This window comes from Pan paniscus, chromosome 15, assembly GCF_029289425.2.
Source record: "Pan paniscus chromosome 15, NHGRI_mPanPan1-v2.0_pri, whole genome shotgun sequence".
NCBI lineage: Eukaryota > Metazoa > Chordata > Mammalia > Primates > Hominidae > Pan > Pan paniscus.
The window spans coordinates 64,592,986-64,614,052 of NC_073264.2; the positions used below are offsets into that span (position 1 = coordinate 64,592,986).

The 21,067-nt window shown below is 40.5% G+C and overlaps 1 protein-coding gene across 7 annotated transcripts in view; it reads right to left on the reverse strand.

Annotated features, from left to right (window-relative positions):
- Window positions 1-21,067, reverse strand: part of PPP2R5E (protein phosphatase 2 regulatory subunit B'epsilon) — a 170,815-nt gene that overhangs the window by 115,212 nt on the left and 34,536 nt on the right. The window contains exon 1 of one of the 7 annotated variants that reach the window (XM_055097681.1): window positions 11,415-11,481. The exons of 5 other annotated variants lie outside the window; for them this stretch is intronic. The gene's annotated coding sequence lies outside the window, so the exon portion shown is untranslated. Of the gene's footprint in view, window positions 1-11,414; window positions 11,482-21,067 lie in introns of those variants that run through there. One more of the 7 variants, XM_055097682.1, reaches the window with a different exon arrangement.

Consider the following 21,067-nt stretch of genomic DNA (forward strand, 5'->3'; position numbering starts at 1 on the left):
ATGTTGGTCAGGCTGGTCTCGAACTCCCAACCTCAGGTGATCCACCCGCCTCGGCCTCCCAAAGTGCTGAGATTACAGGCATGAGACACCGCGCCCAGCCAGCCATGATTTTTTTAAGGTAGAGAAAAATAAAAGTCTGCAAGTGTTTTCACTTCTAGTAATTCATAAGAATTAACACTATTATCTTTGTCATTGTACATATACTGACAAACTTTTTTTTTTTTTTTTTGATACTGAGTCTCCCTCTGTCACCCAGGCTGGAGTGCAGTGGTACAACCTCAGCTCACTGTAACCTCTACCTCCCAGGTTCAAGTGATTTTCCTGCCTCCACCTCCCAAGTAGCTGGGATTACAGGCATGCGCTACTACGCCCAGCTAATTTTTGTATTTTTAGTAGAGACAGGGTTTCACCATGTTGGCCAGGCTGGTCCCAAACTCCTGATTTCAGGTGATCTGCCCACCTCGGCCTCCCAAAGTGCTGGGATTATAGGCATGAGCCACTGCACTGGCCGACAACAAACGTTTTTGATGGCGAAGTCCCCTAAAGGCATTTCCTCTAAAAAATGTACCCTAATCCCATTTTAAAGTTCTAGGTCCTCTTTTCCCAATTCCCACTTCTCTCCTCCCCTCTCCTGATTTCTCCTCCCCCCACCCCACCCATCTTTCTTTCCCCATTACACACACACACACACACACACACACACACACACACACATCCTTTAAACATTTCTACCAGGGAGCAATTTTTCTTCATGATGCTCACAAGTAGAAACATTTGCACAAATGGTAGGTTCCCTAACAAATCCCAAAAGGAGCACTCTTTTCTGGTATAAGTTACACACACATTCATACATAAATATCTATTATGTATATAGGCCAGTATTCTTACTTTGAAATGTATACTAAATTATATACACACTAGATACAAAATCCCATCACAAGTGTTTACCAACACCATCATTTGGGTTATACCAGAATATAAAGCTGCAAAACACATGTGGTCCACAGTACTCCACTGTTTCCCACCCTCCCATTTCCTTTCCTATCCTGTTTCTGCTTTCCTGCCTCCTTTTTCCCCACCATCCCGCATAAACTCTAAGTCCCAGTCTGTGGCTCAGCTAATCCCATGTCTAACCCCTGGTCTGTTAACTTTGAAGGCCCCTTTCCACTCCAGCCTTTCTCTCCAACCATCCTTAGAGGGTTCTCTCAAATGACACTTCTTTCATGAAGACTTTCCTGGCTGATTCCCTGAACCTGATGTGATCTCTCTCATCCTTTGAGCTGCAGGGGCCCCTCATTCACATCTCTCTTACAGCACTTAATTTGACTGCATGATGCAATCATATCTGCCCTCTTGAATTATATATAATTATATTTGCATCCCTGTAGTCCTATGAGACCAGCACATAACATGAATACAGCTGAACTGTCTCAAACCCACATGCTTCTGTAACAAATAATGTATTTCCAATACTGCTGTCCATAAACCCACATCTATACCCAGGCCCTCTAACAAGAATATTTCCTACCTTAGGAAGAATCTGAGAAAGTTATTTGTCGAGAAAAGTAACACAAAACCAGTATCCTAGTATTTTAACACATTGCCTCAATTTCCATAATGTCATATTACTTGAAAGTGAAAATAAACATTAGCTCAAGTTGTTAAGACATAAAATAAGAGAAATGTGATATAGTCCAGTAGGAAATCAGATTTGGAATTAGAACTATTATCACTTACCACCCCCCCCCCCCTCTTAAATTCCTCTTGTCTTTTTCTCCAATGCTCCTAAACATTGTTGCTAGTAACACCAACAGATGTTTTGCTTCTTCAGGTGAGTAGCTTGGAGAGGAGAAGCTTGAGAATGGTTAAAAAGAAGGGAAGTGAAAAGTGTGGATAAATGGATGGAAATGGATGGGGTCAATGCCAACGATGTAGGCATTTCGAAATCAATCTAATGATTTCTGAAAAGCATTCAGAGACTGCTATATAAGCCTGAGAGGTATATCTATGTTTTGAGGGTCTTAACAAATTTGTAATTTTAGTCCTTTCTATACAAATTAGTGTTTCACCTTTCAAAACATCTTTAAACCCAGTAATAATCTCAATAGTGTATGCTCTATGTATTTCCTCTGTCAAAGAATACTTCCTCTTATTTCTACAACTCAACAACACTTAATTTCAGGATTCCATCCTCACATTGATCATCTCAACACAATCACTTTTTCTTAATTTTCCTCTCAGATTCAGTCCAAATATTCTTTTCTCAGGTGACTCCAACTGCTTTATTACAGTACCATCAAGGTTTTAGTAACTTCCTCTTCTTTATTTGTCTTTCACATGGTCTCAACTGCTTCCTTATATTCTCCCTCATGTCTCCAAAATAAAAAATGACATGAAATGAGACACAAAACTGGGAAGCACCTTTTACATTATACTGTATTACATAAATATTTTATTTCTATTATTCGCTCTCATGTTTTTGCTTCTTTCCACCCCATCTCACCCACACACCTACTTAGGACAATTTCTTCCAAACGCTTTCCTGCTAAAGGGCACTGCTTGCTACTTAGCAGGCATTTAATAAATATTCTTTCAGTGAATGATTTTTTTTTTTTTTTTTTGAGACAGGGCCTTGCTCTGTTGCCCAGGGTGGAGTGCAGTGGCACAATCATTGCTCACTGCAGCCTCAAAATCCTTGGTCCAAGCAATCCTCCCACCTCAGCCTCCCAAATAGCTAAGACTAGAGGCGTACACCACCATGCCTACCTCATTTTTGTTTTATTCTTTTTGTAGAGACAGGGTCTTGCTATGTTGCCCAGACTAGTCTCAAACTCCTGAGATCAAGCAATCCTCCCACTTCGGCCTCCCAAAGTGCTGAGATTGCAGGTGTGAGCCACTGTACCCAGCCATGTGAATGATTTTAGGAGAATCCCCTAGACTCTATAATTCCTTCTAAAAAATTCCCAAAAAAGGGCCAAGCATTGTGGGTCATGCCTGTAATCCCAGCACTTTGGGAGGCTGAGTTGGGCAGATCACTTGAAGTCAGGAATTTGAGACCAGCGTGGCCAACATGGCAAAACCCCATCTCTACTAAAAATACAAAAATTAGCCTGGCGTGGTGGCGCATACCTGTAGTCCCAGCTACTCGGAAGGCTGAGGCAAGGGAATTGCTTGAACCCAGGAGGCTGAGGTTACAGCGAGCCAAGATCGCACCACTGTACTCCAGCCTGGGCGACAGAGCAAGACTCCATCTTAAATAAATAAATTAATTTAATTAAATATAAATATAAATATAAATTTAAAAATTCCCAAAAAGGCTTTCATGAAAGCTATCATGGAACTGTGTTACCCAACTGCATGACCAAAAAGACCTAAAGAATCTAAGCAACTTTAATTTCTGGTTTTACAGATGAAGAAATGGAAACCCAGAGGCGTTAACTGACTTATCCAAAATCACACAGATGGTTAACGACAGAACCAGAATTAGAATCCAGGTCTTCGAACCTCTTTACTTTTGTGTACTATTGGTGGTATTGGATTTTTGGTTTTGTTCTTGCTTTAATTACTTTTTGCATTAATTTGGGGGGGTAGTTTATTTCTGATTTTAAAAATAGTATAGGCTCACCAAAGAAGATTTGGAAAGTAAAAAATGAACATAAAAAACTGCTAATTCACTTTTCAAGTACCACTGCCTCTCACATACCCTCACTCAATACAAACTATTTGTCTCAAAACTCTTCTTCATGGATTTATATAGCCCCATACTCAATGTTGGTCACCAAATACCATAATTTTTGTTGTTGTTGTTGTTGTTTTCTTTTTTTTTTTTTTTTTTTTTTGAGACAGAGTCTCACTCTCACCCAGGCTGGAGTGCAGTGACCCGATCATGGCTCACTGCAGCCTTGACCTCCCAGGCTCAAGTGATCCTCCCACCTCAGCCTCCCAAGTAGCTGGGACTACCGGTGCAGACCACCATGTCCAGCCAATTTTTGTATTTTTTGTAGAGATGGGGTTTTGCCACATTGCCCAGGCTGGTCTTGAACTCCTAAGTTCAAGCAATCTGCCCTCTGGCCTTCCAAAGTGCAGGAATTACAGGCATGAGCTGCCGCGCCCAGCCAATACCAAAATTCTTAAGTTTAGGTATCAACAAGCTTCCTGATGACACCGAGATTTAGAACGTTTCTATCACGGTATGTCAGAATTTAATTCAAGTACAAGTCATCTTCCTTTTCTCTGAGTGATGCCTTTCTCAGCTACATTATCAATGTTTAAAGAATACATGGAACTAGAAAACTGGCACACGCACAGCCACAAATCCAATGAAGTCCAGGCCAATTTATATCATCACTACAATGCTGAAACATGATATATTTTGAGTATCTTAAAAACAAGTAGCTGAGGTAAGCAACTATAAATATACTTTCTTCCTTAAATTTTATGTATATGTTAGTATATGAATACCTAAGTCTGAATGACCTCTAGCTAATAAGTAGTAAAATTCTTGCAGAGTAGAAGAACTAGGCCGAATAAAATTGTGCTAACCAATATAGCAGCCACTAGCCACATATAACTACTGAGCACTTGAAATATGACTAGTCCTACCTAGCCAATAAATTGTGCTGGGAAAACTGGCTAACCATATGCAGACCGAAACTCGACCCCTACACCTTTCACCATATACAAAAATTAACTCAAAATGGATTAAGGACTTAAATGTAAGATCTCAAAACTATAAAAATTCTAGAATAAAACATAGGAAATATCATTCTGGAATGCAATAAAATCAAAAGTTGACAAGTGGAACCTAATTAAACTAAAGCACTTCTGCACGGTGAAAGAAATTATCAACAGAGTAAACAGACAACCTACAGAATGGGAGAAAATATCTGCAAACTACACATCTGACAAAGGACTAATATCCAGAATCTAGAAGAAACTCAAACAAATCAACAAGAAAAAAAAAACCCATTAAAAAGTGGGCAAAGGACATGAGCAAACACTTCTCAAAAGAGGACATACGAGCAGTCAACAAGCCTATGAAAAAATGCTCACTATCACTAATTATCAGGGAAATGCAAATCAAAATCACAAAGAGATACCATCGCACACCAGTCGGAATGAGTACTATTAAAAAGTCAAAAAATAACACGTTGGCAAGGTTGCAGAGAAAAAGGAACGCTCATACACTGATGATGGGATTGTAAATTAGTTCAGCCCCTATGTTAAGCAGTTTGGAGATTTCTCAAAGAACTAAAAATAGAATTACCATTTGACCCAGCAATTCCATTACCGGGTATATACCCAAAGAAAAATAAATGGTTGTTCAACTAAAAAGACACCTGCACTCTCATGTTTATCATAGCACTATTCACAATAGGAAAGATATGGAATCAACCTTCAACAGTGGACTGGATAAAAAAAAAAATGTGGAACATATACACCATGGAATACTATGCAGCATAAGAAGAATGAAATCACGTCCTTTGCAACGTGAATACAGCTGGAGGTCATTATCCTAACTGAATTAACACAGGAACAGAAAGCCAAATGCTGCATATTTTCACTTATAAGTAGGAGCTAAACATTGGGTACACATGAACATAAAGATACGAACAATAAACACTGGGGACTTTAGAAGGGGGAAGCCAGGTGGCAAGGGTTGAAAAACTACCCACTGGATACTATGTTCACTATTTGGATAACAAGTTCAATTCGAAACCAAACCTCAGCATAGAGTGATATATTCATGTAACAAACCTGTACGTGGACTCCCTGAATCTATAATTTTTAAAAAAAAGCAGTATGACCAGTCCTTATTGAGATATGCTGTAAATATAAAATACACATGAGACTTCAAAGATGTAGTGTGAAAAAAAGAATCTAAAAATAGCTCATTTTTATATTGGTTACATGTTGAAATGATAATATTTTAGATATACTGAGTTAAAGAAAGTATATTATTAAAATTAATTTCAGACTGGGCGCGGTGGCTCATGCCTATAATGGCAACACTTTGGGAGGCCAAGGTGGGCAGATCACCTGAGGTCAGGAGATCGACACCAGCCTGGCCAACATGGGAAAACCCCGTCTCTGCTAAAAATACAAAATTAGCCAGGCATGGTGGCATGCACCTGTAGTCCCAGCTACTCAGGAGGCTAAGGCAGGAGAATCGCTTAAACCTGGGAGGCAGAGGTTGCAGTGAGCAGAGATTGCACCATTGCACTCCAGTCTGGGTGACAAGAATGAAACTCCATCTCAAAAAAATTAATTAATTAATCAATTTCTTCTGTTTTTCACTTTTTAAAAATCTGGCTACTAGAAAATTTAAAATTACATATGTGTCCTACATTTGTGGTATCTTATTTTTATTGGGGAGCACTAAAGTAAGACAATAAAGGAAACAAAGGGGACAAAGAAACACATCAAGAAACAAAGGGGAAAACTTTCCATTCCCTAGGCCCTGGAAGAGCCCAGAATCTCTTTCTGTGTTCACAAAAGAAACCTAATCATTCTCTGTTCTTCAATAACCCGACCTACAGCTTACTACCTCTGAACAAGAATTACAGGTTTATCTTAAAAGCACACTGATTTTTTACACCTTTATATACACCTAATATGCTTAGCCTAAACCTAAATTGTCATGATAAAGGAAGAAAAAATAATAATGCTTTATTTTCTAACAGGAGAGCTTCCTTTTTATTCAAAAGGAGACTTACTTCATGAGACTTTCTGCACCACGCAGCTGTTCTTCCCAGTTAAGGAATCAAAAATTCCTGTTTCTCTCTTATATGATGGTTGACAATGTAAAAAATTAAACCAAATATAAAGGTGGCCTTTAGAAAGGCTTCTACTAAACAAGCAGTATTCCATGTTATTATGGCTCTGAGGCCTCTTATAAAAATTTTTAAAGGGTCATAACAGGTTTAAATTAATCCCATGGAAAGAATCTGACATTTTAAAAGGATCTGATGACTCAAAACATTCTTTTGGACTCTCCCAGCCTCTTCACTGGAAATGCACTCAGGACAGTCATACCAGTTGGGTTTCTTGTATGATGGCACAGATCAAGTACAAACTTGAAATGTGGAATAAGAAGAGTTATCATAGGCTCTCCTTGATCATCAAGTGTTTTGTTTTTGTTTGTTGAATTTTTTTGTTTTGGTTTGGTTGGGAAGGATGGTGGCATGTGTGTGTTTTACTTTTGCATTTGAGTGGAAGGGGTACTTAACAGCAAAACAATGACAGCCAAGTCTTCCAGTCCAGGAATTACCAGGAGCCTTATCAGAACCAGAAATGGCGTCTTTAGACAACGTTTATAGCCTCATAGAAGATACCAGGCTTCACTTTGTCAAGCTCTACTAAATTGGCCTGCCTGTCCCTACCACTGAGCAAAACATGAAAAAGCTAGAAACAGCAACACAAAGTCAAGAGTAGCCAGCCGCTCTAGGCAAGGAATTCTGATCTACTAAAGGTGAGTGTGGCATGCAGCCATAAGAAATGGGGTAGAATCAGTTTAAGCAAAAGAATCATCAGATAGTTGTATGATAGAGCACCCTAACTCCTTTGTGTAAAGCACTGTTGATAGTCAGGCCCAGATAACTCTTTTTTGGTTTGGTGGGTTGTTTTTTTTTTTTAACCCCAAACTCCTGGGCTCAAGTGATCCTCCTGCCTCTGCCTCCGCCTCCTGTGTAGCTGGGACTACAGGCACTTGCCACCAAGCCAAGCTAATCAGATAACTATTTATTGTGAGCAGCTCTTCTGTGAACTATAGAATATTTAGCAGCATCCCTGGCCTGTCTGCCACTAGATGCCAGTAGCAAGTCCTTACTCTTTCCCGCTTCAATCCTCTCTCAAGTGTCACAACCAGGTCTCTCCAGACATTGCCAAATTACCGCGTGTGTGTGTGTGTGCGTGTGCGTGTGTGTGTGTGGTGGGGGGAGGGGGAGGGGAGCAAAAGAACCCCTAGGTGAGAATCATTGGTAGAGAGCAAAAACACCAGAAACAGTTGTGACAGCAGCTAAATAAAGGCTGCTTACACTGTATCCAGCGTGACAAACTGTACTCAAGCTGTTAGTTTTGCACATGTGGCAAGACATATTTCTGACAAAATTTCTGATATTACTAAACATGAAGGATAACAATATAATGAAGTACTCTAGGAATATTAAACAGGTGAGCTTCAAATGACACAGGATTCTTAAATCACTGTGGAAGTGATGCTATCTGCCTCACTAACTAATTTAGTTTGTAAACTTTTAAAAATAAGATTAACCAGTAATGATGGTCAAGTATTCAGATGATGTTCCAACTCCTAAAGTGGGTTACTTGTTCTTTTTAAAATTATAGCTTTAAATTTTAACTGTTTAAACTGTAGGAAGAAGGTATTCTCAAATACTCTACTAGAAATGTAAAACGCAACGTCTAAAGCAATTTAGCAGCACCTGACAAGGCTTTTAGTTTTTACCCAGAATTCCACTTTTAAGAATGTATCCTATAGACACACTCCCCTATGTGAACACAGAGATATGTCTTAAGTAGCTCCCCACCAGCGTTGTTTACAACAGCAGTAAAATAAAAATGCTCCAGATGTTATCAATAAGAAAGTGGTCTTAAGTAAGTTACTACTTATTCATACCTTAGAAGACTGTACCGCCATTTATTTATTTATTTATTTATGAGACAGAGTCTCACTCTGCTGCCCAGGCTGGAGGGCAGTGACACATTCTCAGCTCACTACAACCTCCACCTCCTGGGTTTAAGCAATTCTCCTGCCTCAGCCTCCTGAGTAGCTGGGATTACAGGTGTGTACCACCACACCCGGCTAATTTTTTGTATTTTTAGTAGAGACAGAGTCCTACCAGGTTGGCCAGCCTGGTCTTGAACTCCTGACTTCAGGTGATCTGCCCCTATTAGCCTCCCAAAGTGCTGGGATTACAAGCGTGAGCCACCGCGCCCGGCTGTACAGCCATTAAAAAAAAAAAAAAAAAAAAAGACAACCAAAAAAAAAATGACAAACTTTTCAGTAGGAAATGAAACATTCACAGAGGCCAACATGGTGGATCATGCCTGTAATCCCAGCATTTTGGGAGGCTGAGGTGGGTGGATTACTTGAGCTCACCAGTTCAAGACATGCCTGGACAACATGACAAAATCCCATCTCTACAAAAAATACAAAAACTAGCCAAGCATGGTGGTGCGTGCCTGTAGTTACCTAGCTACTTGGGAGGCTGAGATGGGAGGATGGCTTGAGCCCAGGGGGCGGAGGCTGCAGTGAGCCAAGATCACGCCACTGCACACCAGGCTGAGCAATAGTGCCAGACCTTATCTCAAAAAACAAAAAGCAAAAACAAAAAGGCCAGGCATGGTGGCTCATGCCTGTAATCCCAGCATTTTGGAAGGCTGAGGCAGGCAGATCACTGGATGTCAGGAGTTGGAGACCAGCCTGGCTAACATGGTGAAACCCCGTATCTACTAAAAATACAAAAATTAGCTGGCCCAGAGGCATGCACCAGTAATCCCAGCTACTTGGGAGGCTGAGGCAGGAGAATCACTTGCACCCGGGAAGAGGAGGTTGCAGTGAGCCAAGAACGCGCCACTGCACTCCAGCCTGGGTGACAGAGTGAGACTCTGTCTCAAAGACACACACACACAAAAATTCATAAAAATATATATAGTGAGAGAGAAAGAGTACAGTACTATTTTTATAAAAATAAACATGTCTGGCCAGGAACGGTGGTTCACGCCTGAAATCCCAGCACTTTGGGAGGCTGAGACGGGCAGACCACTTGAGGTCAGGAGTTAAAGACCAGCCTGGCCTACATGGTAAAACCCCGTCTCTACTAAAAATACAAAAAAAAAAAAAAAAAAGTTAGCTGGGCAATGTGGTGACCTGTAATCCCAGCAACTAGGGAGGCTGAGGCAGGAGAACTGCTTGAACCCGGGAGGCAGAGGTTGCAGTGAGCTGAAATTGTGCCACTGCACTTCAGCCTGGGTGACAGTGCAAGGCTCCATTTAAAAAAATAAATAAAGTAAAATAAACATGTCTACATATATGTATATGTAGACAAAAAAGTCTAAAAGAATATATACTAATTTCTTTTTTTTTTTTTTTGGCAAGCATTTTTGGGGTTTTTTTGTTTGTTTTTTCAAGAGAGGATCTCTCTCTGTAACCCAGGCTGGAGTGCAGTGGTGCAATCATGGTTCATTGCAGCCTCAACCTCCTGCGTGCAAATGATCCTCCTGCCTCAGCCTCCCAAGTAACTGAGAAAACAGGCACGTACCACCTTGCCCGGCTAGTTTCTTTGATTTTTGTAGAGACAACGTTTCCCTATGTTACCCGAGCTGGTCCCAACTCCTGGGCTCAAGCGATCCTCCCACCTCAGCCTTTCATAAGTGCTGGGATTACAGGTGTGAGCCACCATGCCCAGCCAAGCATATGGTTTTTAAGCCATCTACAGTATTTTTCAAGACCAAGACTTAAAAACAATTTGCACTGTTCATTTTACATATTAAGTGTTGAAGATTTTCTTTGTTAAATATCACTACTTCTATAAATCATGCTTTGTGGATTATTCTGCATCATACACTGGGATGTATTGGTGTTCACCATTTATCCAGCAACATTATTCCAACACTGCTTGAGCCCTCAAGAGTGAGCCACTTGGCCAGGCACAGTGGCTCATGCCTGTAATCCCAGCACTTTGGGAGGCCAAGGCAGGCGGATCACCTGAGGTCAGCAGTTAGAGACCAGCCTGGCCAACATGGTAAAACCCTGTCTCTACAGGCTGAGGCACAAGAATCGCTTGAACCTGGGAGGCGGAGATTGCAATGAGCCAAGATCACGCCACTACACTCCAGCCTGGGCAACAGAGTAAGACTCTGTCTCAGAAAAAAAAAAAGAGTGAGCCACTTAAGGCTTAATTAAATTTGCCAAACCAACCTCAAAGAGTTAAGAAACCTCATCCAGCTCGCCCCTTGAACCATAACCCATCAATAACTAAGAACATATACAGAGGGAAATAGTTCAGTTTAGAACATTGTTTTAGTAAGTGTTTATAAAGTGCTTAATAAACATGTAATTTATAGTTTAATTTAGCAGAATCTCATGCAGTCAAATTTAAATGATTCTAATTTTCCTTTTCAATTTATTGATCTGAGTAATCAAAACTAATGGATGTGATTTTTCTTCTCCGACTTAAATCTTAAAAGAATAAGCAAAGAAGCCAAATGCCTGAAAGACTGACAGAAATAACAATTAATAAAAATTAAAATCTCAATTCTAGATTTGGAATAACAAACTATTTTATCTGGGTACACAGTTTAAAAAAAAAAAAAAAGGTAGTTTTCCAAGAATTTTTCTGGTTCTAAAATACACAGGCAGAGACACACTTCAAATCAAAATGTCAGGCACTCACCATAATAGCTATGGCCTTTAAACCACCCCAGTACCCCTCCCCCTGTCCACAGCTCTAGCCAGTTTAACTGCTTTTAAATGGAACATTCTAAATTGCTAAAAATAAACTATCTCTATTTCCTCCTGCTTAAGTTTTCCCATTTTCCCATGACATTTTAACCTTTATTCAGGCAGTTATGATCACAAACATACAATACCTATATGATACCATTTCTAACCATTTTATATACAGATGCATAAACATATGACAGTATTTCCTTTCCCTTCAAAAAACAACATGGCAAAATAACTTGCAAGATCTCTAGCCAATTAGAACCCTGGATCTGAAGACTGACTCCGTGGGATTTCATAAAACTTGGCTCCCCATCAAAAGGCCACAATTACTCTTTCTTGACTACAAGCATCATCTCTGGATTATCCACACCTCTTCCATCTCCAAAGATAACTAAAAAAATACAGGGTAACTAAATGAGTATAAAAACACATGAACCTGGCCAGGTGCAGTGGCTCCCCCCTGTAATCCTAGCACTTTGGGAGGCAGAGGTGGATCACTTGAGGTCAGGAGTTCGAGACCAGCCTGGTCACCATGGTGAAACCCGTCTCTACAAAAAACACAAAAATTAGCCGGACATGGTGGCACATGCCTGTAATCCCAGCTACTGAGGAGGCTGAGGCAGGAGAATCGCTTGAAACTGGGAGGCAGAGGTTGCAGTGAGCCAAGACTGTACCAGTGTGCTCCAGCCTGGGCGACAGAGGGAGACTCCATCTCAAAAAACAAACAACAACAACAAAAAAAACATGAACCTGCTCAAGGTTTATGCAGAAAGTGGAAAGGTAAATCAATGACTGATGCAAGATGTCATACAACATCCTCCTTTAATGGCCAGAAGCATACTCACGTTAGTGGCATCACCTGGCATCACACTTCTCTACTGTTCAATATTTCTATTATAATATCAATAAATCTCACTTTCTTATTCACTTAGAATAATACATTTGGTATGTGGTGAACTTCTGGCAATAACTGAATTTAGTTCCTACAGCTTATGTCTTATTTTGAGCATGATGTCAATTCAGTCAACAAAACTAACCATCTTATCAGAAATGAACTTAATATCTCTTCTTTGTAATTTAGAGAGCTTTTTCAGGTAGTATCAACCAAGTCTTGAGGGATTTTTTAAATGTTTGTTTTTTTTCTTGAGACTTAATGTCCTAAAGACAAACAGTGTGGTTTTTATTCAGTGAAAAAGCAAAGATTGCTTAAATTCTCTAAGTTCTACTTACAAAAGAAACTACAAAATATATGCATGCTTTTAAACAAATGTATACTATCAGGTTGACCTCTCTGTCCACTTCACTAACCTCTTGACATCATTTCTTTTCTTTTCTTTTTTTTTTTTTTTCTTTTTAAGTCTACATCATGCTTTGCTTGACATGGTTTTAGAAAAGGATGTTTTTCAAGTTTTGTGTGTATGAACCTTTGGAAGGTTTTTAAGTGTCTTGGATCTTCATTAATATCACTAAAGAAAATACAATAACAAAACATTTTTATGAATTCAGGAAGTACTTTTAAGTAATTTTTTTTTTTTTCCAGACAGGGTCTCACTCTGTCACCCAGGCTGGAGTGAGATGGCACAAACATGGCTTACTGCAGCCGCGACTTCCCCAAGCTCAAGTAATCCTCCCACCTTGGCTTAACAAAGTGCTAGGATCACAGGCATGAACCACTGATCCAGCCTTAAATAATTCTTCATTAGTCACAAATCCCTATATACATCAGAAAACACCAGTACAAATCAGTCTGCAGATAGGGGTTCATTTGGATAATCAAATCCCTTATAACAACTTCATATACCTCTCCAGCATTCGTGGCCCAAAATTAGAAACCACTGGCAGAGACTATGAAATATAAAACTGCCTAGTTACAAGCAGAATGGCTCTTTAAAGTAAATATTAGGAATCGTAAGTGAAAATTTATTGTGTGTCAGGTACCAATGTTTTCCCCCTATAAAACTGTATTTCCAAATTTAAAATCAAAATTAGTCATGAAAATCATTTATATATGCACGTTTACTTCATCACAGGCAATTTTTAAGAAATGCAGCTACTCATAAAAAGGCCCCAGGACATACTGGAACACAGAATGTGCCAGCTTCCATTTCCACCACCAAAGAGAGAAGGTTGGTTTTGGTTTGAGCTCCACTACCCAACCAGAGTATCTGTAACTAAAACCTTAATACAATTTTGAACATATCACAGGTCAGAGCTGCCTAAAAGAGAGAAAAATATATATGATAGCAGAAATGTAAAAATACAAATCATAAAATAGCCACCTCACTGTGAAACTAGAAGGGCTATGGCAGTAATAAGGATGAGAAAAAGAGCAGCAAAAACACAAATTTAGAGATTTCTCTAAATTAATCAATATTTGGTAGTATCTTGTTATTATGAGAAATAAGGCTGGGTGCAGGGGCTCACACCTGTAATCCCAGCACTTTGGGAGGCCGAGGTGGGTGGATCACCTGAAGTCAGGAGTTCGAGACCAGCCTGGCCAACACGGCAAAACCTGTCTCTACTAAAAATGCAAAAATTAGCCAGGCGTGGTGGTGCTGCGTGCCTGTAATCACAGCTACTCGGGAGGCTGAAGCAGGAGAATCACTTGGACCTGGGAGGCAGAGGTTGTACTGAGCTGAGATCGCACCACTACACTCCAGCCTGGAAGACAGACTGGGATTCTATCTCAGAAAAAAAAAAAAAGAAACCAAGGAATTTTTGCTCTGGATAAGCCCCAAGAGACCATCTATTCTAGTCCAGTTGTCTCATTTTACAGATGAGGAAACTGGCCCAAAGAACTTAAGTGGCTTGCTCCGGGTCATTCAGCTGACTGGTAGCAAGTCCTGATCCCAGATCTTCTGGTTCCTAGCCCAATATCTCCAGTTTTTTGTCTGGTATTTCACAATCCCTCTGCCACATCCTAATCTGGATTTGACTCATTATTTATGCTGAAAATTATTTTGACAATGTGTAGTTACACTATTGTAAACAGGTATTTCTCAAGCTTCATTTAACTATCCTGCACATCATTCAAATTAAACCTCAGCAGTTTTCCCATCTATAGAGGGGGTGGTGATGGGTATGTTTTGGGCACTATGAATTTTTCTTATGGGAACATATTGTCTCCCCTTTGATATTGAAAGTCTATGAGAAATAAATGTGTTTTTAAAAAATTAGTTTCAAAAGCAACTTTTCTTGAAAGAAATTCACTTTAATGAAAGTAAAACTTGGTTTTCAGAAACCGACGCCCTAGATTTATTTTGACTTTAACTAAATCAGATGGGTACATCACCTCTCATTCAAATAAATACACCAAGGTGCCAAATGAAGATGCATACTTACAATGCCAAATGCTGCAGTTCTTTTTACCAGCTAAGTCTTTGTGACAGGAAATCGTTTACATTGACTAAATTCTAAACTCAGGATTTAGGACAAAATAATAAAACTGATATGAATAATTGTTACATACTTGTATGGTTAACTGGTAATGACACAGAAACAGTAAATACCAATATGGAAGACTATAAATGAACCAATTAGAAATATGACAGATCCCTGGGTGGGCACAGCGGGCTTTGGGAGGTCACGGCAGGAGGATCTCTTGAGGCCAAGAGTTTGAGACAATAGAGCAACATAGATAGGCAATATAGCAAGACTGCCGTCTCTACAAGAAAATTTTTAAAAATTGCCAGGCATGGTAGTGCATCTGTGGTCCCAACTACTCAGGAGGCTTGAGGCAGGAGGATCTCTTGAGCCTGGGATTTTAAGGTGGCAGCAAGCTATGATTGCACCACTACACAATCAGCCTGGGTGACAGAGTAAGACCGCATCTCTAAAAAAAAAAAAAAGAAAAAGAAAAACTATGACATCCTAGTGTAACAGCAGCTAAAATTTATAGAGTACAAATTGGAGCCAAGTGCTTTCCACATGTTAACTCATTTAATTCTTACAACTCTACATCTACATACTATTATTATCTCCCACTTTACAAATCAGGAAACCAAGGTAGAGACAAATTAAATGACAAGTCCACAGTCAGACACTTGTAAGAGGGAGAGCCAGGATCTGCATAGAAAATGTTAATAAGGGCCGGGCGCAGTGGCTCATGCCTGTAATCCCAGCACTTTGGGAGGCCGAGGCGGGCAGATCACCAGGTCAGGAGATCAAGACTATCATGGCTAACACAGTGAAACTCCATCTCTACTAAAAGAAATACAAAAAAAAATTAGCCGGGCGTGGTGGCGAGCGCCTGTAGTCTCAGCTACTCGGGAGGCTGAGGCAGGAGAATGGCGTGAACCCGGGAGGCGGAGCTTGCAGTGAGCCGATATAGTGCCACTGCACTCCAGCCTGGGCGACAGAGCAAGACTCCGTCTCAAAAAAAAAAAAAAAAAAAAAAAAGAAAATGTTAATAAGATATAATGATGGTGGAAATTTTACATCAAATGTCCAGAATAGGCAAATCCAGAGATACATAAAGTAGATTAGTGATTAAAGTAGATCAGTGATTGCCTGCAGCTGGAGAGAGAAGGTAGAGAGAGGAATGAGGAGTGACTGCTAATGGGTACAGAATTTCATTCTGAGGTGATAAAAATGTTCTAAAAATAGATTGTGGTGATGGTTATACAACTCTGTGAACATACTAAAAACTAATGAATTGCACACTTTAGATGAGTGAACTGTATAGTACGTGAATTATGTCTCAATAAAGCTGTTAAAAAATATGGTGGTAACATATATTCAAAACGGAACCATACTCAGCAATAAAAAATGGAGAAGACAGTTAGTTGCCAGTATTAGGGGAAGCAATCTGAGTTCTCTATTTTTGCTACTTTGTCTAAAATTATTTCCAAATAAAAATTAGAGTTTTTGTTAATTTTTTATTTTTTTGAGACACAGTTTTATTCTGTCGGCCTGGCTGGAGTGCAGTGGCGAGATCTCAGCTCACTGCAGCCTCCACCTCCAAAGTTCAAGCAATTCTTCTGTCTCAGCCTCCCGAGTAGCTGGGATTATAGGCACGCACCACCACGCCCAGCTAATTTTTGTATTTTTAGTTGAGACGCGGTTTCACCATGTAGGCCAAGCTGGTCTCAAATTTCTGGCCTCAAGTGATCCACCTGCCCTGGTCTCCCAAAGTGGTGGGATTACAGATGTGAGCCACTGCACCCAGCTGGAAGTTGTTTTTTTAAATGGAACCATCGACATAGCATGAAGCAGAGGGCACCAGACTTAGAGGCAGGAGGTGATGCCCGGCCTCCTGACACCCCTAACTTCCCTTCTCGAAGTCCTGAGGGTGACAAGATTCATCCTGCTCAACACCTCACTTGCCATGAGGACCCCACAGAAGGTGGCATAATGAAAACACTCCCACTTGCCAGGATGCAATGGCTCACGCCTGTAATCCCAGCACTTTAGGAGGCCGAGGCAGGCAAATCATGAGGTCAGGAGTTCGAGACCAGCCTGGTGAAACCCTATCTCTATTAAAAATACAAAAATTAGCCAGGCATGGTGGTGTGTGCCTGTAATCCCAGCTACTCGGGAGACTGAGGCAGGAGAACTGCTTGAACCTGGGAAGCAGAAGTTGCAGTGAGCTGAGATCATGCCACTGCACTCAAGTCTGGGTGACAGAGCAAGACTCCATCTCAAAAAAATAAAAAAGAAAAAGAAAACACTCCCACCACAATACCCAAATGCCATCTATAGGAAGGATAAATATTACCATGTTGAAATTTTATAAAATTTTATAAAAGCAAATCTACCAGTAGAAAACTATCAGAAAAGGGTGTCTGAAACCTCATGAAATATAGTAATAGTCAATAGCTAGGCCGGGTGCAATGGCTTACACTTGTAATCCCAGCACTTTGCGAGGCCAAGGCAGGAAAATCACTTGTGCCCAGGAGTTTGAGACCAGCCTGGGCAACATAGCAAGAAACCTCATCTCACAAACAAAAATATAAAGACAGAGGACTAGCACATTAATATTATGTACTGCACAAACTCTGAAGTTGCACATGGGAACCTTGAAAGATAACCAGTAAAGCAGTGCAATATACAGGAATGGTCCAATGAGCAATACAGACCATAAATAAAAAATTACATACTACAAGAGCCAAACAGGGAAAGTCAGCCATTTTTTTTTTAACTACTGTATGTACAGAGGGATTTTGGGAAAGGCATCATCAGAGTGAGCTAGACTAGACAAAGCTTCTTGGGAAGGCCTCCTCTTGAGCTGAGCCCTAAGGAGACAGAAGATGAATTTCCATCTTAGGAGGAATGAATAGAGCAAAGGCACTGAGGCCATTGAAGAACGTGGGGTGTGGAGTGACAGGCAGGAACGGGCCTCTATGTAGAGGTTAGAAACAAGCACTATGACACTTCCAAAGCAATATCCAGTCTGCTCAAAAAGCATTTGAACCATCTGGACTGCATATCCCCCAGGTAAAAGCAAATCAACAACTCCAACCAATTTCTCAGGTGATTCCTATGCACACTGAAGTCTGAAAACAACTGTTCCAGAGCAAAGGAGGTAACATAAGGCAAGCAGTAAGGGCAAAAAACACCACATTTATATCACATGTTAACACTGCAAGGAAGACAGTTGTTTTAGATGTTCTGTTTCAATACTCCCTACTATTATCCTTCCCCAAAAGCACTTTAATTTACTATATAGTTTAATGAATTTCACATCTGAAAATCATTAATAACCTGTCTTCTCTTAGGTATACTGAAACTACCAGAACTGCATGGGAGCCTTGAAAGCCCTTATTTAAGAGGTTCCAATGGCAAGACGTGAGGAAAACCATTTGGAAAAAATCCCAATCAGTATGCCTCCCTGCCCCAAAATATGCTTTACTAAGAAGGGCAGAGCCCTGGTTTTCAAAGCAAAGCAAAGCAAAACAAAAACTCTTTCAAGTTCTGATTAAGCATGCAGTCCCAAAATCACATGCCAGTGTCCTCTGAGTGCAAAATTTGAATACACCACTTCATTATTCAGAAATGAAATAGATTAAAAGAGCTAGGGAATATGAGAAGTTTTGAATCACTCTCTAAACTACTTCCAAATTTTTCTTCCCAATCAAGAATCAGGCACAGGTATAGATTATTTCCACCATAACACCTGAGTAGCCACTTGCCCAAGACCTGTACGTATTGTATAGATTATAAATTTCAAAGTTCCAAATACCTCTCACATTTTCTTGGCAAGCAAAACTTTTCTTCGCAATCAAAAAAAAAGCAAAAACAAAAACAAAAAAAACCCACCCAAGAAGTCAATTGGCCAGGCACGGTGGCTCACACCTGCAATCCCAGCACTTTGGGAGGCCAAGGCAGGAGGATCACTTCAGGTCAGGAGTTCAAGACCAGCCTGGCAAACATGGCAAAACCCCATCTCTACTAAAAATACAAATATTAGCCAGGCATGGTGGCTCACGCCTATAGTCCCAGCTACTTGGGAGGCTGAGGCAGGAAAATGGCTTGAACCTAGGAGGCGGAGGTTGCAGTGAGCTGAGATCTCACCACTGTACTCCAGCCTCGGCGACAGAGTGAGACTCCACCTCAAAAAAAGAGGAAAAAGAAGTCAATCAAGTACTGCTTGAGAAACTATTTACTCATCGTATTAGATGTTTGGGGGAATGAAATACAAAAAACAAGGCTTACAGTCTAACTGGGGAGAGAAAACCTATACCCATGAAAAGCAATGGCCTGTAGAATGCAAGCGCCTTACACGTCTTAGTCACCCTTTACCCCCAGGGCATAGCATAAAATATGTGTTCAATAAACACTGTTAAAAAAAATGCTGTCTTGGTCATCTTTGTCACTCCAGCATCTAGCCAAGTTCCTAATGCAATGTTTGCTGAATGAATGAATGATACCATGCTGTTCACATAAATATGTCTTGCATGACTTAGGTTAAGAAGATGGGGATCATTAAGGACTAAAGTAATCAAGAAAGATTTCATGGGGAAGACAAAGTTTTGAGTTATGAAATCTTAGAGCTGAAAGAAATCTTAAAGTATTACTAAGACCGGCCGGGCGTGGTGGCTCATGTCTGTAATCCCAGTACTTTGGGAGGCCGAGACAGGCGGATCATTTGAGGTCAGGAGTTCCAGACCAGCCTGGCCAACATGGTGAAACCCTGCCTCTACTAAAAATACAAAAATTAGCCGGACATGTTTGCTTGAACCCCAGCAGCCGAGGCTGCAATGACCCAAGATCATGCCACTGCACTCCAGCCTAGAGGAAAGCGTGAGACTCTGTCAAATAAATAAATAAATACTAAGACCATCTAATCTGGTAGCTCCAAAAGAAGTTTCCAAAGATGCCAAAAGCAGCTTTACACCTCTAAGGTTAAGAAGATAATTAACCTTGGTAATGACCACTTTAAAATTGAAGAAATCCCATAAACACCATGGTCATTACGATACATTAATAATGACAACCTGCTCACACACTGAACACTTCGCCATTCACTCTGCTCTCCCCACCCCTTCTCCACACTAAGAAGCCCATGCAAGGAGGCTGAGTTCTTCAAGCTCGTCTGCCTCCAAGCAGTCCTTGATAAAGTATGGACTGCAGGCTGGAGAATCACAGCCTTCTGCACACACTCTACAATCTGAATCTAAGCTGCTTCATAAAAATTGAAGACCAACAATCTGGACCAGCTGCATCCCTTCTCACTTGACAGAGTTCCACAGAGAAATCCATGCATTCATTCAGGCAACATTCAGTGGCCGTCACATACTACCCTATTACCCACGCCAGAAACTCAGTTAGGAACATAGTAGACACAGCACCTGCCTCCCAAGGTATCACTGGGTGAGGGAGAAAATACTACAAATAAATTACAAAGCAATGTAGGGAGTATTATAATCAATATGAAAAAATATATACACCCTAGGTATCCAAGAGACAAAATCACAACGTTGTGTAAAGTCAGGCAAGGCTTTCAATAAAAGGTAGTGTTTCTTTCATTCATTTTTGACAAATATTTTCTGAGCATGTAAATATTTGCATGCTTCAAAGGGCACCATTAAGAAAAGGCAACCCACTAAATGGGAGAAAATATTTGCAAATCATATATTTGATAAGGGACTTATACCCAGAATATAAAAAGAATTCTTCACCTTAATAACAAAAAGATTGGCCGGGCGCAGTGGCTCAAGCCTGTAATCCCAGCACTTTGGGAGGCCGCGGCGGGTGGATCACAAGGTCAGGAGATGGAGACCATCCTGGCTAACACGCTGAAACCCCGTCTCTACTAAAAATACAAAAAAATTAGCCGGGCATGGTGGCGGGCGCCTGTAGTCCCAGCTACTCAGGAGGCTGAGGCAGGAGAATGGCGTGAACCCGGGAGGCGGAGCTTGCAGTGAGCCGAGATTGCGCCACTGCACTCCAGCCTGGGCGACAGAGCAAGACTCCGTCTCAAAAAAGAAAAAAGTAATAATAATAATAACAAAAAGATAATCCAAAAGTAGGCAAAGGATTTGAATAGACATTTCTCCAAAGAAGATACACAAATGGCCAGTAAGAACATGCAAAGATGTTCAACATCATCAGCCATCCAGGAAATGCAAATCACACCCAATAAGATGACTATCATCAAAA